The following is a 15946-nucleotide window of genomic DNA, read 5'->3' on the forward strand; positions in this document are numbered from 1 at the left end:
AATTCAGAAGAATGAGTCTTCTTTTAAGTCAACTAAGTTTCTGTTCATTTGAAGTTAGTTTTAGCTCATTTGGGGTGATAATTTACCCTATTCAGAACTTCTGTTGCTCTACCTGCAAAACAGGATAATTGCATCTTATCTTCCTGAAGGCAATGAAACCGCCCCCCCAAAAAAAAAATTCTTTGAATTGCTATTTTTATTATTTCATTAAAATAGTGCTGTATCTACCAAAATATTCTACAGGAAAGAGGTTTTGTGAGGCTCTAGGTGAACAAAAATATATTTTATGTGCAGTCTCTGCTCTCAATGCGCTCCCAATTTAACTCAGTGGAGAAAACAAACGTTGAAATGATAAAGCCTGGAGTTATTGTAGCAATTACAAACAAATATATCATGGTTCCTTGACATTCTCTTTTTCAATAAATTTTCCTCCACTCTTCTATAGTGGTCCATTTCCATAATCATCACCTAGATAAAGTCATCAGGCTATTAAGTCAAGCATTTTGCTCTGTGACCATATCCTTCTATTCTTCCAGATTACTTGTTTGATTAATCTTCTCCCCTTTCCCATGGGACCACTCCTGGATCCCCTTGGGCTCTCCAGTGCTTTAGCAACTCTACTGTATCTCTTCTTCAGCTCCCTTTTGTCTTTTGTTCTCTGCTTTTCCAGAATAAATGGTCCATCGCCTCAATAATTCTCTTGCCAAAACATTAAGCTTTCTTGTCCCTCTTTTCATTCTTTTTTTTATGGTAAAATCCCTGGAAGCAACTAAATATTCACTTTCTCCACATTTTCTCCACACTTACTCCATACTTTCCTCATGCTTTCTCGACACTTGTTCCATACTCACAGGAGACAAAGCTGGCATCCTTACAAATTCATGATTACTAAATTAAACTATGACTTCAGTATGCCTAGGGATTCCATTGAGTTTCCTGACCAACCCTCTCCTTCCTTTCCAAGAGGGCTTTTTCACACCTTCTCTCTCCTCAAACTTCTGCCCTGGACCCATTCTCCCCCTTTCTCCCTGAAGATGACCTACTTCCACCTTAATAGAGAAAACAGAGGCCAGCATAGGTGAACTCCAACAAGTTCATCCTATCATACCTAGAAAACGTCCCTGCACCTGGGTCTACTATACACTCCTTCACTCCTATTTCAGCAAATGTGCCCTTCTTCCTATTCAAGGCCTAGCCTCAACCTGGGTTCCCATCCCCTTGTTAGCCCAACACCAACCATTGTCTTTTCTTTCTCTGGTCTCTTTACCTCTTCCCATATATTAGTCCTTTCTATCAGCACTTAAACATGCATGTCCATTTCAGAACCAACCTCCTCCCTTAATCTCACTTCCTCCTTACAAGTTACCATCCTCCTTCCTCCCTTCCCATGGGGTGGGGGGAAGAATTGTTTTTTACTATGATGACTATAGTTTTTGTCTCATAGCTGTTCACTAGTGTCATCTTCCCTATGTATCCCTTTTCTAGTAAAAGACCCAGCTCTCAGCTGCAGAAGTGGGCTTATGTCCCAGAATTGACCAACTGTGGTCATTCTCTGGACTCATCAATTAGTGATTGGCTCTGTGACCTGTGTATCTCAGGGACCAAGAAAGTAAACAGAAACTACACTGGGTATTTCAAAGAGAGAGGAATTAATCCAGGAGACTCTTTTCTTAAGTATGAGAACATTGAAAGAGCAAACAGGAGGTTAATAACTGCTAGATCTGCAGAAGCAAAAAAGGGATGAGGGGTAAGGATGTAGGAATTCATGGGAGGAGTCCTGTAGATCTGTTGCTCCAAGTTTTATGGGGAGGCTCTCCACTACTAGGGTATGGACTTTTGCAGAGGATATTTGTCTGGGCAGATCGCCAGATGGCCTGGAAGCTACAGCCTAGTAGGTGACGTGCATCAGAACTGTTACTCCAACTGAAACGGGATATGTCCTGGTAGTTGCTGGTTCCTCTAAGGGACACAATAAAAGAGGGTGCTGGGTGTTCAGAAAGGAGCTGGAATCTTGCATCACTTTCCCCTGCTGAAGTGATGAGATAGGAACAGAAAAAGGGGAAGAAATTCCTTTTTTCCCACCTCTTGCCCTCTACTTTTCCTCTCATGCCTCCCATTGATAGACTCTCATAAGAAACCAGCTGACAAAGAAGTCTGAGAGATGTAGTCCCAGACCCAGCATCACAAGAAAGAATATAAAAGTTTAGAGTTGGTAAAAAACCTGGCATATGACCTAAGCGAGATTCGGCTTGGAAATCCAGATCAATAGGAACCTCTTTTTCTCCTCAACTTCTGGTGCTGTGCAGGCAGCACTCTGCCAAAGAATGGCAGAATGAATCAAGCAGGAATAGGTGATTTCCAGCAGTATCACTGCCCAGCTTCTAAGTCTCTGAAGTTCTGAGACATAACAGCAAAGGAATAGGATCTCCATCAATTTTCATCTAGAGGTAGAGGAAGTTTGCCCTATAAATAAATTTTAAAGGTTCTTTTAAATAATAAATGTTTGTAGATTTTTGTTGGTGGCCATTCTGACTGGTGTGAGGTGCTGGAGAGAGTGTGGAGAAAAGGGAATCCTCTTGCACTGTTGGTAGGAATGTAAATTGATACAGCCACTATGGAGAACAGTATGGAGCTTCCTTAAAAAACTAAAAATAGAATTACCATATGACCCAGCAATCCCACTACTGGGCATATACCCTGAGAAAACCATAATTCAAAAAGAGTCATGTACCACAATGTTCATTGCAGCTCTATTTACAATAGCCAGGACATGAAAGCAATCTCAGTGTCCACTGACAGAAGAATGGATAAAGAAGTTGTGGCACATATATACAATGGAATATTACTCAGCCATAAAAAGAAATGAAATTGAGTTATTTGTAGTGAGGTGGATGGACCTAGAGTCTGTCATACAGAGTGAAGTAAGTCAGAAAGAGAAAAAAAATACCGTATGCTAACACATATATATGGAATCTAAAAAAAAAAAAAAAAAAGGTCATGAAGAACCTAAGGGGCAGGATGGGAATAAAGATGCATACCTACTAAAGAATGGACTTAAGGACATGGAGAGGGGGAAGGGTAAGCTGGGACAAAGTGAGAGAGTGACATGGACATATATACACTACCAAATGTAAAATCGATAGCTAGTGGGAAGCAGCTGCACAGCACAGGGAGATCAGCTCGGTGCTTTGTGACCACCTAGGGGATGGGATAGGGAGGGTGGGAGGGAGGGAGACACAAGAGGGAAGAGATATGGGGATATATGAATATGTGTGGCTGATTCACTTTGTTATGAAGCAGAAACTAGCACACCATTGTGAAGCAATTATACTCCAATAAAGATGTTAAAAAAATAAATAAATGTTATGTCTTGAGCATGGCAAGAAGCAGCCTTGTTCAATGTAACAGTTACTTCAACAGCTTTGAAGAGGAGACTGGAGGAGGAAAAGTCAGGAAAGGAGAGAGAAGCTCTTGTCAAGGAGGCAAGAGAGATCAAAGCAATGTCTTAGAAGTCAAAAACAGAGAGAGTTTCAAGAGCTGGACAAAAATGTCCAATGTCCAATATCGAATGAATTACTGAGTGATTTGATTAGGTTAACATTAGTTGTAGCTATTGGTCCCATGCTAAATATTGCAATCAATAATTCATTAAATAAGTGCCCCCAAACCCCCCAAAAACCCTGTTAATAAATTCTTTCTGGATTCCTGAATCAAATTGAGGGCAATATTCTTGGCTTATTTATAGTTTGCAGAATTCACTTCTCATATGTGAAAAATCAAAGAATTAAGTTAAAAAGTGATGGGACTTCCCTGGCACTCTGATGGGGTGTGGGTTCAATCCCTTGTCAGGGAACTAAGATCCTACATGCCACATGGTCTAGCCAAAAAAAAAAAAAAAAAGTGAGTACCAGGACTTCCCTGGTGGTCCAGTGGTTAAGACTCTGTGCTTCCACAACTATATGCCAATAAAATGGACAACCTGGAAGAAATGGACAAATTCTTAGAAAAGTACAACCTCCCGAGACTGAACCAGGAAGAAATAGAAAATATAAACAGACCAATCACAAGCACTGAAATTGAAACTGTGATGAAAAATCTTCCAACAAACAAAAGCCCAGGACCAGTTGGCTTCACAGGCGAATTCTATCAAACACTTAGAGAAGAGCTAACACCTATCCTTCTCAAACTCTTCCAAAATATAGCAGAGGGAGGAACACTCCCAAACTCATTTTACGAGGCCACCATCACCCTGATACCAAAACCAGACAAAGATGTCACAGAGAAAGAAAACTACAGGCCAATATCACTGATGAACATAGATGCAAAAATCCTCAACAAAATACTAGCAAACAGAACCCAACAGCACGTTAAAAGGATCATACACCATGACAAAGTGGGGTTTATCCCAGGAATGCAAGGATTCTTCAATATATGCAAATCAATCAATGTGCTTAACCATATTAACAAATTGAAGAAGAAAAACAATATGATCATCTCAATAGATGCAGAGAAAGCTTTCAACAAAATTCAACACCCATTTATGATAACCCCCTCCCCAAAGTAGGCATAGTGGGAATTTACCTCAACATAATAAAGGCCATACATGACAAACCCACAGCCAACATCGTCCTCAATGGTGAAAAACTGAAAGCATTTCCACTAAGATCAGGAACAATACAAGGTTGGCCACTCTCACCACTATTATTCAACATAGTTTTGGAAGTTTTAGCCACAGCAATCAGAGAAGAAAAAGAAATAAAAGGAAACCAAATTGGAAAAGAAGAAGTAAAGCTGTCACTGTTTGCAGATGACATGATACTATACATAGAGAATCCTAAAGATGCCACCAGAAAACTACTAGAGCTAATCAATGAATGTGGTAAAGTAGCAGGATACAAAATTAATGCAAAGAAATATCTTGCATTCCTATACACTAATGATGAAAAATCTGAAAGTGAAATTAAGGAAACACTCCCATTTACCATTGCAACAAAAAGAATAAAATACCTAGGAATAAACCTGCCTAAGGAGAAAAAAGAACTGTATGCAGAGAACTAAAAGACACTGATGAAAGAAATTAAAGATGATACAAATAGATGGAGAGATATACCATGTTTTTGGATTGGAAGAATCAACATTGTGAAAATGACTCTACCACCCAAAACAATCTACAGATTCAATGCAATCCCTATCAAATTACCACTGGCATTTTTCACAGAACTAGAACAAAAAATTTCACAATTTGTATGGAAACACAAAAGACCCCGAACAGCCAAAGCAGTCTTGAGAAACAAAAACGGAGCTGGAAGAATCAGGCTCCCTGACTTCAGACTACACTACAAAGCTACAGTAATCAAGACAGTATGATACTGCCACAAAAACAGAAATATAGATCAATGGAACTGGATAGAAAGCCCAGAGATAAACTCATGCACATATGGTCACCTTATCTTTGATAAAGTAGGCAAGAATATACAATGGAGAAAAGACAGCCTCTTCAATAAATGGTGCTGGGAAAACTGGACAGCTACATGTAAAAGAATGAAATTAGAACACTCCTAACACCATACACAAAAATAAACTCAACATGGATTAAAGACCTAAATGTAAGGCCAGACACTATCAAACTCGTAGAGAAAAACATAGGCAGAACACTCTATGACATAAATCACAGCAAGATCCTTTTTGACCCACATCCTAAAGAAATGGAAATAAAAACAAAAATAAACAAATAGGACCTAATGAAACTTAAAAGCTTTTGCACAGCAAAGGAAACCATAAACAAGATGAAAAGACAACCCTCAGAATGGGAGAAAATATTTGCAAATGAAGCAGTTGACAAAGGATTAATCTCCAAAATTTATAAGCAGCTCATGCAGCTCAATATCAAAAAAACAAACAACCCAATCCAAAAATGGACAGAAAACCTAAATAGACATTTCTCCAAAGAAGATATACAGATTGCCAACAAATACATGAAAGAATGCTCAACATCATTAATCATTAGAGAAATGCAACTCAAAACTACAGTGAGATATCATCTCACACCAGTCAGAATGGTCGTCCTCAAAATATCTACAACACTAAATGCTGGAGAGGGAGTGGGGAAAAGGGAGCCCTCTTGCCCTGTTGGTGGGAATGTAAATTGATACAGCCACTATGGAGAGCAGTATGGAGGTTCCTTAAAAAACTAAAAATAGAGCTACCGTATGACCCAGCAATCCCACTACTGGGCATATACCCTAAGGAAACCATAATTCAAAAAGAGTCATGTACCACAATGTTCATTGCAGCTCTATTTACAATAGCCAGGACATGGAAGCCACCTAAGTGTCCATCGACAGATGAAGGGATAAAGAAGAAGTGGCACATATATACAATGGAATATTACTCAGCCATAAAAAGAAACGAAATTGAGTTATTTGCAGTAAGGTGGATGGACCTAGAGTCTGTCATACAGAGTGAAGTAAGTCAGAAAGCGAAAAACAAATACTGTATGCTAACACATATATATGGAATCTAAAAAAAAAAAAAAGGTCATGAAGAACCTAGGGGCAGGATGGGAATAAAGACGCAGACCTACTAGAGAATGGACTTGAGGACATGGAGAGGGGGAAGGGTAAGCTGGGCCAAAGTGAGAGAGTGGCATGGACATATATACACTATCAAATGTAAAATTGATAGCTAGTGGGAAGCAGCTGCGTAGCACAGGGAGATCAGCTCGGTGCTTTGTGACCACCTAGAGGGGTGGGATAGGGAGGGTGGGAGGGAGAGAGATGCAAGAGGGAAGAGATATGGGGATATATGTATATGTATAGCTGATTCACTCTGTTATAAAGCAGAAACTAACACACCATTGTAAAGCAGTTTTACTCCAATAAAGATGTTTTAAAAAAAAAAAAAAAAAGACCGTGCTTCCATTGCAGGAGGCACTGGTTCGATCTCTGGTTGGGAACTAAGATCCTGCACTGTGTGGCCAAAAAAAAAAAAAAAAAAAAAGGAGTGAGTACCTAATAGATGCTATTACCCAGAGAATGCACAAAAAACAAGAACAGGGTTCAGCTTCTTTTCTGAAGGAATTTACAGGCCAGCCAGGGAGACCCTTATCTAAATTGAGGAGCTCTGCAACTTCAGCCAACTTCAGAAGAAGGTCATATATTTTATTCTGTACAGGGAATAAAAAAATAATATTGGGAATTATTCTTTTAAAAGATAAGAAAATACGAGGTTATTTTAAACTTCACACCCTCTGCATTAGTTTGCTAGGGTTGCCATAACATAATACCACACACTGGGTGACTTAAATACCAGAAATTTATTATCTCACAATTCTGGAGGCTAGAATTCTAAGATCAAGATGTCGGCAGGTTTGGTTTCTCCTGAGGCCTCTTTCCTTGGCTTGAATTTGGCTGCCTTCAGCCAGTGTCCTCACCTGATCTGTCCTCTGTGCATCTGTGTTCTAATCTCCTCTTCTTATAAGGACTTCAGGCATACTAGTTTAGGGTCCACCCTAATTACTTCATTTTACCTTAATCACCTCTTTAAAGGCTTTAGCTCTAAATACTATCACATTCTGAGGTACAGGGGGTTAGAATTTCAACATATACATTTATTGGGATACAATTCAGGCCATAACACCCTGAAAACCAATTCTTCATAAATGCAGTGATTTGTACAGTCAGTTAGGATGATTGATAAGAGTACTAGATATTCCACATGGATAAAGATATTTTTCTAATTCAGCAAAAAGTTATTTTTTCACATTACTTCAAACCAAGATATTAAGAAAATTGTCTAGAAGGAAATATCATCTACCTAATAAATATGAACACTTATAATGGTGTTCCCATAACTTTCAACCTGTTGACATGAATCTTCTGGTCCTGGGTTAACTCCTTTGATTTTCATGGCAACAGTTTGATGTGATATCTGCTGTTCTCATTCCAATCCAGATCCTTTAAGCAAGAGCCCCAGGAGTGTGTATACTGTTTACTTTTTACAGCCTTGCATGGCAACAGGATTTGGTGTCTCCCTCATTTTTTTTTTTTTTTTTGCAGTACGCAGGCCTCTCACTGTTGTGGCCTCTCCCCTTGCGGAGCACAGGCTCTGGACGCACAGGCTTAGTGGCCATGGCTCACGGGCCCAGCCGCTCCGCAGCATGTGGGATCTTCCCGGACCGGGGCATGAACCCGTGGCCCCTGCATCGGCAGGAGGACTCTCAATCACTGCACCACCAGGGAAGCCCCTCCCTCATTTTTAAAAGCTCCTTTCCATGCCACTCACAAGGCCCTGTAGGAGAAAAACATTTTCCACATATTCTGCTTATGTATCTTAGTAGCTGATTTATACCTGTGTGTTTGTTTCCAAAACACTGCTCGTTACAACTTGCATAACTTGGAAGCAGGTATATTATGCAAAAGTCTACATTTACATGAAAATTTGTCCCCCTTTTCCTGCAGGCATCAAGTTGCAGTGCCCTGCCCTTCGAGCCATTCATAGGCTTGAAGCCACTCATACATCATTGCCCTGGCTGAAGAACTGGCTGATCTTAAGGCTCCCCAAGGGAAATTATGTGTCTTCTACTAGAAGGCAGGGAGGGAACCTTATACCTCTTACTCTAAGAAATTCCTTTGGAGAACTGGATGGTGCTATAACCTGCCACATAGGATGAGACTGTGCCTAGAAACAGTGAAAGGCAAACAAACGTGTAAACAAAATCTTTTTTAATGGCAAATCATGACACTGATTAACATCAAAAGTGAATGACGATGCAGATAGTCATTCTACCATATATGTCTTTCTACCAGATTTCTGTTAAGTTCAGAGTTGCAAAGAGCATGAGGTTTGTACTCATTAATAAATGCTTGGAGTTCAGTTTTTCAATGATGTGTATTAAAAGAAAACCCATAGAAGTGCTAGAGGCAAAGTTGAAATTCAACAACATAATTTTAATTAGGCCATAAATCTAAATAAAAGAATACTGAGTCTCCAAATAAAGGTAGATGCCTAAGTCAGTATTTTATTTTAATAAATATATCTTACCAAAAAAATTCCATAAAATTTTATTTGCATTTAGCCCCTTTTCAAATTTTGCTTATATGAGTGATGAGAATGTAAATCTAGAAATAAGATTTGTGACATCATCACTTTCCTTCCAAATTCCCAAATTAACATTATACCAAACACTAGTGTCATTTTGGACTTCAGGAAAATTACATAGCTTTTCAAGCCCTTGGTTTTCCAATCTGTATAATGAAACTGATAATAGTACCTATTTCATAGGGTTGTTTTGAGAATTTAGTAAAATTGCACATATAAGGCAATGACCAAAGGGTGTAGCACAGAGTAAATGTCCAATAAGTGTTAGCTGCTAATGTCACTATTGTGATCATTATTATGATAATAATCTTTAATGTCATTAGTCTGTCATTATCTTTTCCTGGTAGCCTTACATTAAAAAAAAAATAAAGTTAGTTAGTTAGTTAGTTAGTTACTGGCTGTGTTGGGTCTTCGTTGTTGCACACAGGCTTTCTCTAGTTGTGGCAAGCGGGGGCTACTGTTCTTTGCGGTGCACAAGCTTCTCCCTGTGGTGGCTTCTCTTGCTGCGGAGCATGGGCTCTAGGTGCCCGGGCTTCAGTAGTTGCGGCACGCGGGCTTAGTTGCATGGGTTTAGTTGCTCCGCAGCATGTGGGATATTCCCGGACCCATGTCCCTTGCATTGGCAGGCGGATTCTTAACCACTGAGCCACCAGGGAAGTCCCTAGCCTTACATTTAATACCATCTCATCTTTCAGTTTCTTCCAATATTTTTGTAATTCTTCTGCAATTTCAGCCATGAAAACTCTGAGTAATATCCAAATGATGATGATGATGATGATGATGACAGTAACTCTGATAATGAGGACAATAAAAACAAAGTCCCCAAAAGCTTGTTATGATAGATCATGAGAATCTGTAGAATACTTAAATGGTATTATTGCCAACAAACCCCAAAATTCTTCAGTCTAGTCTTTGCCCACTCATCCCTTCTCCCATGATTTCCACAAAGAATAAATATGCACAAGGATCCAAGGGAAATGGCAAAAAAGTTACCATTTATTGTTAAGTGGTCCTGTACTTAAATTCCAATGCAGAGATATCTGGTTAGCCAGATTAGAAAATGTGACCTGATGAAAAGGATTACTTTAAGTGCCTTTCTCACCAGTTTAAGTATAAATCCATATCTCAGGGTATGGATTCAGGTTGATCACTTCAGGTTGATCGCTTAGTACAAAAGACTAAAGAGATGAGAATGTTTTGTGGATGTTAAGAAGGGCAAAGCAGGAGAGTAGGATGGCTAGGATTACCTTTGGAGAAGATCCTTTGAAAGTTTCTGCGGCTCTTGCTTCAAGGGGCAAAAGGGAGAAGAGAGATTCACAGTTAGGTGCAGGACCTTTCAATATACCATAACCCTACCCACAGGTAGATGTGGTCCAACATGTCTGAGACTTGGACCCAATCAGATTAATATTCCCTTGGAAGGTTAGTATTTCTTTGGAAGAAGGAATAAGAGCTCCTTCTCAACTCTGTTTCCCAAATAGTGGTTCGATAACGCTTTGAGCCTATAAATAAAGAGAAATTAAATGTTGGACTACAACATATCAAGAAGTGATAATTGCTCAAAAATGTCTGAAAAATAATGAAATTTTGAATTCTTGACTTTTAAGTACTCTAGAAAATTATGTTTTAGGAACTAGCTAGAAAAGGCCTAACATTTCTGAAACTATGATCTTTCCCTGGACAAAGAGCTCTGGATAATAGAAATGAATAGATTTTTAAAGATCTTGTTTATTGGCTTAGTTCTCAACTAATCAGTGAAATACAGTAATTAATCATCAAATAATATTTCTATATACACAAAGATGAAAGACTTCCTCTATGACAGCATGAAATTCAAAAGAAAGAATAGAAGTTGAATATTTTGGTGAAATCAACATATGATACCTGACAGTAGCTAAAAGACTATGAAGATAATAAACAACCAAGTGGAAAAATATCCTCCAAGGCACTTGGACTCTTAAAATCTTCTGGCCAAACAACCACCTTAGTAGCACATAAGCAACCCTTAACTGTATCTATAATTGGCGATTTTATTCTAATCTTTTTATTTCGAACATTAGATATATTTCCAGAAGTCCTATAGACTACAAGGCATAACCCAAGATTTTCCTTGTTTAATTACAGAGAATAAGAAAAGAAAATAAGAAGAGAACCTTTCTGTCCATTTTTGAGTTGGTCCTTGTTAGGGTTGAATCATAATGGTTTGTGTTTCACAGACTTCTGGAAATATCAGTTACATTTCATTAGTTCAAACTACTTTTATATCATAAAAGGGAACTAAAATTGGCTTAGACTCCCTCATTCATTCATCCATTCAAGATATGACCCTTAAGAATACACAGTCTATGGGGCAGAGAGTTGTTATGTAAGAAGGTAATTAGTGCAATGTAAATGTAGAAAGAATGTATTATGGGAGTAGAAAAGAGGGAACAACTCACTCTGCCTGGGGGAAGGGGAAGGAGGTGTGGGAAGGATTCAAAGAGAAGATGGAAAGCTGTTTTTAAGTGTGACTAAGACAACCAGGTGGACAAGGCAGGGTATGAGGTGTGGCAGAGGTGGAGGAAAGGGCATTCTAGGTGGAGGGAAAATCTGTACACATGCATGAAAGTATGACAAGGTATGGTATGTAGGGGGAGTTGACAATCCTTTTGACCTAGAAATCATAAGAGAAATGAAAAAAAAAAATGCAAGGGAGAGAATGATGGGAGATGAAGCTAGGAAATTAAGCAGTAAACAGGTGGTAAAAATAAGCCATAGTAAAGAGTTTGAAACTAATTCTCTGATGGTTTCTGAAGGGGGAATTACTAGCAGTTTACTTGAAGAGTATATTTTTAAAATAGAGAAAGAAGACTAATAAGGAGGCCGTTATAAAGAATTCCTTGGTGGTCCAATGGTTAGGACTCTGTGCTTCCACTGCAGGGGACATGGTTTTGATCCCTGGTCCCTGGTTGGGGAACTAAGATCCTGCAAGCCACATGGAGAGCCCTGCCTCCCCCCGCCCCACCCCCCACAAAAAAAGAGGCCGTTATAAAAAATAATGTGCAACTGAACTTTGACAATGGGAATAGAGCGAAGGAAATGTCTAGGAGATAAAAGGATAGAAAAACAGATTAGATGTTGAGGATGGAGAAGGAATCAATATAAGATGTATCCCTAGTATGATATTAATGAATGAATTATAGAAATACAGGGAAGACCAAATTAGTGGGGAAATCTATGAGTTCAACTTTGTATATACTGAGTTTGAGATGCTTCTGGGACAATGATGAGAAGTTATTCCATTGTCAATTATGTAAAGGAGTCTGTGGCCAAGAGAAAGCTTTTGCCAAGAGGTAAAGATTTGCAAGTCATTGACATTCAGTTGGCAGCCTAGGCTATGGGACTGGAAAAGACAGCCCAGAGAGAAAATGTAGACAGAAGAGAAGTGAATCACTCTCATTGCCACTGCATAAGAGGTGAGTCATCAGATGGGATATCAGGTCTGTCTACTGATTGTACTTTAAAAAGACTCGGGCAGGGTTGGATTGTCCCAAAAAGCAAGGAGTGATCTCTTTAGTGCCCTGCTGGCAAGCGTGGAGAAATTAAGTTTCCTGATTTTTTTTTCTTTTGAACTCTTCCCATGGTTTCTATCCATTTTGATTTCATGCTTCTTCCTGGTCTACTGGTCCCTTTCGTACCTGGTCTCTCTACATAAGCCTCTTCTCCAATCCATCCTACACATTGTTTCCAGATCAGTCTTTATAAACACCACTTCACCACTTCCAATCATCATGCTCCCCCCTCCCATACACACACCTCTCGAAAATGGCCAATAAACAAATTTCAGACATTTTGCAGAAAAGGCAGTGCTTCAGAGTGAAAAGAGTCAAGCTTTGGAACTAGACCAATCTGAAATCAAACCTCAGTTCATATAAATAGAATTATGTAGAACCATATACAACCTCCATTTTTGTAGGCTAAAAATGGTTGACTATTGGTACTGAGCAGGACCCTGTTGGGCTCCTGGGCACAAAAGCCTTTCTGTGTCCCCCATTTCTTGATTACAAGAAATAGGCTTCATTCAGCCTCCATGACCTTTCCTGAGTTTCAATGAGCAGGTTCAAACATTTGCTAATTAGTGAAGGGAGGGGATGCAGAGACAAGAGAGGAACAATCAAAAGAAACAACAGTGCAGCCTTGGGGCAGGGTCCTGGTTCCCCCACAAGAAATATACATAACAATATCTTTGAGCCATTTTGCAGATACTGAGACCCCCACCAGGTGGGGGAAGTTAATGGTAGGATGCTCCCAAGCACTTAGAGCCCAGACCGTTGGAAACAGAAGGTTGATGATGCTGACTCCCACTTACCACCAACCAATCAGAAGAATGTCCATGAGCTGATCATGCCCTCTTTGAACCATTACAATAAAACTTCTCACTACCCCCTCCAAGTTGGGACACACAGTTTCGAGGGCATTAGCCTGCCATGGTCCCCATTGCCTGGCAAAGCAATAAAGCTGTTCTTTTCTACTTCACCCAAAACTCTGTCTCCAAGAATTAATTCAGTGTCAGGGTACAGAAGTCAGATTTGGCTTTAATATCAGCAGTTCATATGGTTCAATTTAATAGCTTTGTGATCCAGGGCTCAATAGCAAGTCAAATTAATCTGTCAGAGCTTAATCCCCATTGTCTCCTGTGTTCACAGAGTCAGTGATCTCTAACTGTCTCAAAGGTGCATTCCCAGGTCAGTTTGCTAAATTTGGGAGGCAATGAAAGATGGCTTTAACCAGTATGATTATCAATTCCTTCTTCCTTGGGAAGAAAAATTCCTTCTCTTTAGGTTGAGGCAGAAATGTCAGGAGAGGAGGAGAGAACTTGGGGCCCCAAAAAAGTAATCTGATGGATGCATTTGTTTAAGTCTTCCTGTTCAGAGCTGCAGATGGAGAAGTTTCTGCCTTTTATTTTTCCATGGTCTATTACTAATCACCCTATCCTTTCTTCAGTCTTTTTTGAGGGGCATGTTATTTCTTTAGAAACATAAATGTTACTGATTTGGTTGAGTCATATATTATTCAGACCTGAGAACCACCCTCTTCCAAATAATGCTGCCTATTTCTTATCTCATTCCTTAATTTAGATTTCATAGATTAACTTTCAGAAATCAACTTCATTTCCAAGTTCTTGGAGACAGCTCACTATTTCTCATGTACAATTTATACTAGTGGCTTTTGAAAATTTTTAAAGCAGGAGTTCTGGAGAAAGAAAGTGAGAGAGAGAGAGAGAGGGAGGGGAAGATAGAAAGAGAGAACACCATGTAAAACACGTAAAAGGAGTTACTCTAGCTGAGTAATAGGATTGGGAGGAATAGGATTGGGGACAAAGAACCCCCAGACCTGAAGCAGGAAGGAAGGGCACAAGCTTTAGAAGAATGACATAGCCCAAGGACACGACATAAACTGATTAGAACAAAATAGGTCCAAGATGGTGGACGAGTTGACTTCCACTAGGTTTTAAGCCTCAGTATATGCTCATTGTAACACATCAGCAAGTTAAATGACACATCCACAGACACCATGACAATTCCAAGGTCAAACAGTGGGCAATGGCCCAATTTCTGGAAATTCCTACCCTTCCCCGAAATAGCTGGAATACTCCTCCCACTTGTTAGCCTATGAAATTACCCACCTCTGTAAAAACAAACAACCCCATACTCTGGTGCCTTTCTCACCTTCTGAGATGGCCCACACTCTGTGGAGTGTGTTTCTCTCTAAATAAATCCACTTCTTACCTATCACTTTGTCTCTCACTGAATTCTTTCTGTGACAAGACGTCAAGAACATGAGCTTCACTAAGTTCTGAGACCAGGTATGTGATCTCAGTTAAAAGACCATAGGTACAAGTCCCAGTCTGGGTTTTGGTTGGTTCAAGTCCAGGCTCATGGGTTCAAGTCCCAGTGGTTTCAGACCCACCTGTCTCTTGCCCATGATGCACCTAGGGTTCCATAGAATATACCATGAACCCTGTAGTGATATCTGAAGATCTTTCAGCTTACCCTTTTGATTGAATTTCTACCAAGTGTATGTGTATGTATGTGCATGTGTATGTGTATGTGTGTATGTGTGTATGTGTTCATGCATATTTTCCATAGACCCAGATCAGAAATTGGTAGACAGAATCCATTGATAAAACAATTCTTCATCCAATGGCCCCTTTAAAAATGTTATGATACATTGAAGAGCTATTAATGATGAAAAAACTTGACAAATTTAAAGTAAAAAAACCAGAGTATTATTTAATTTAGAAGTCTATACATAGTTACTGTTCATTAAACTTTCCAAAACAGTGTTCTCTCCAACTCACATCCTGACTATAGCTACTGTTTACTGGTTAATGTTAAGTTGTTATGCAACTGTTCACTGATGAAGGAATCTACAAATACAGGCTTCTATAGTGGTTGTTCTTAATCTTATATGGGTTATGGGCTTCTTGGGGAACTAGATAAAAACTATGAACAGTTCTCTACAAAAAAAAAAAAAGAAAAAGAAACCTTGCATGGCCAAAAAAACTCAAAATATTTTTTATAGTTTAAGGAGATGACAAACCCTCTGAAATCCTTTATAAGGTATTAAGAAGTCCTTTCTATAGTGAGGAAAGTCCATTTATGAACTGAGTAAGATTTCATGGTAAGAGGGAAAGAAAACAGCTTCTAATTGTGCCCTCAAAGATACTGATGCATTAAATGCTGGTTTAAAGTTCAATTACTATATCAGCAGAATGTACTAGGTTATACTGCATTAACAAACAACCCTCAATCTCAGTGGTTTAGTACAAAACAAGGTATATTTCTCACTCACCTGTGCAATGTGA

Source organism: Mesoplodon mirus, assembly GCF_964341445.2.
Source record: "Mesoplodon mirus genome assembly, chromosome: 3".
Lineage (NCBI taxonomy): Eukaryota > Metazoa > Chordata > Mammalia > Artiodactyla > Ziphiidae > Mesoplodon > Mesoplodon mirus.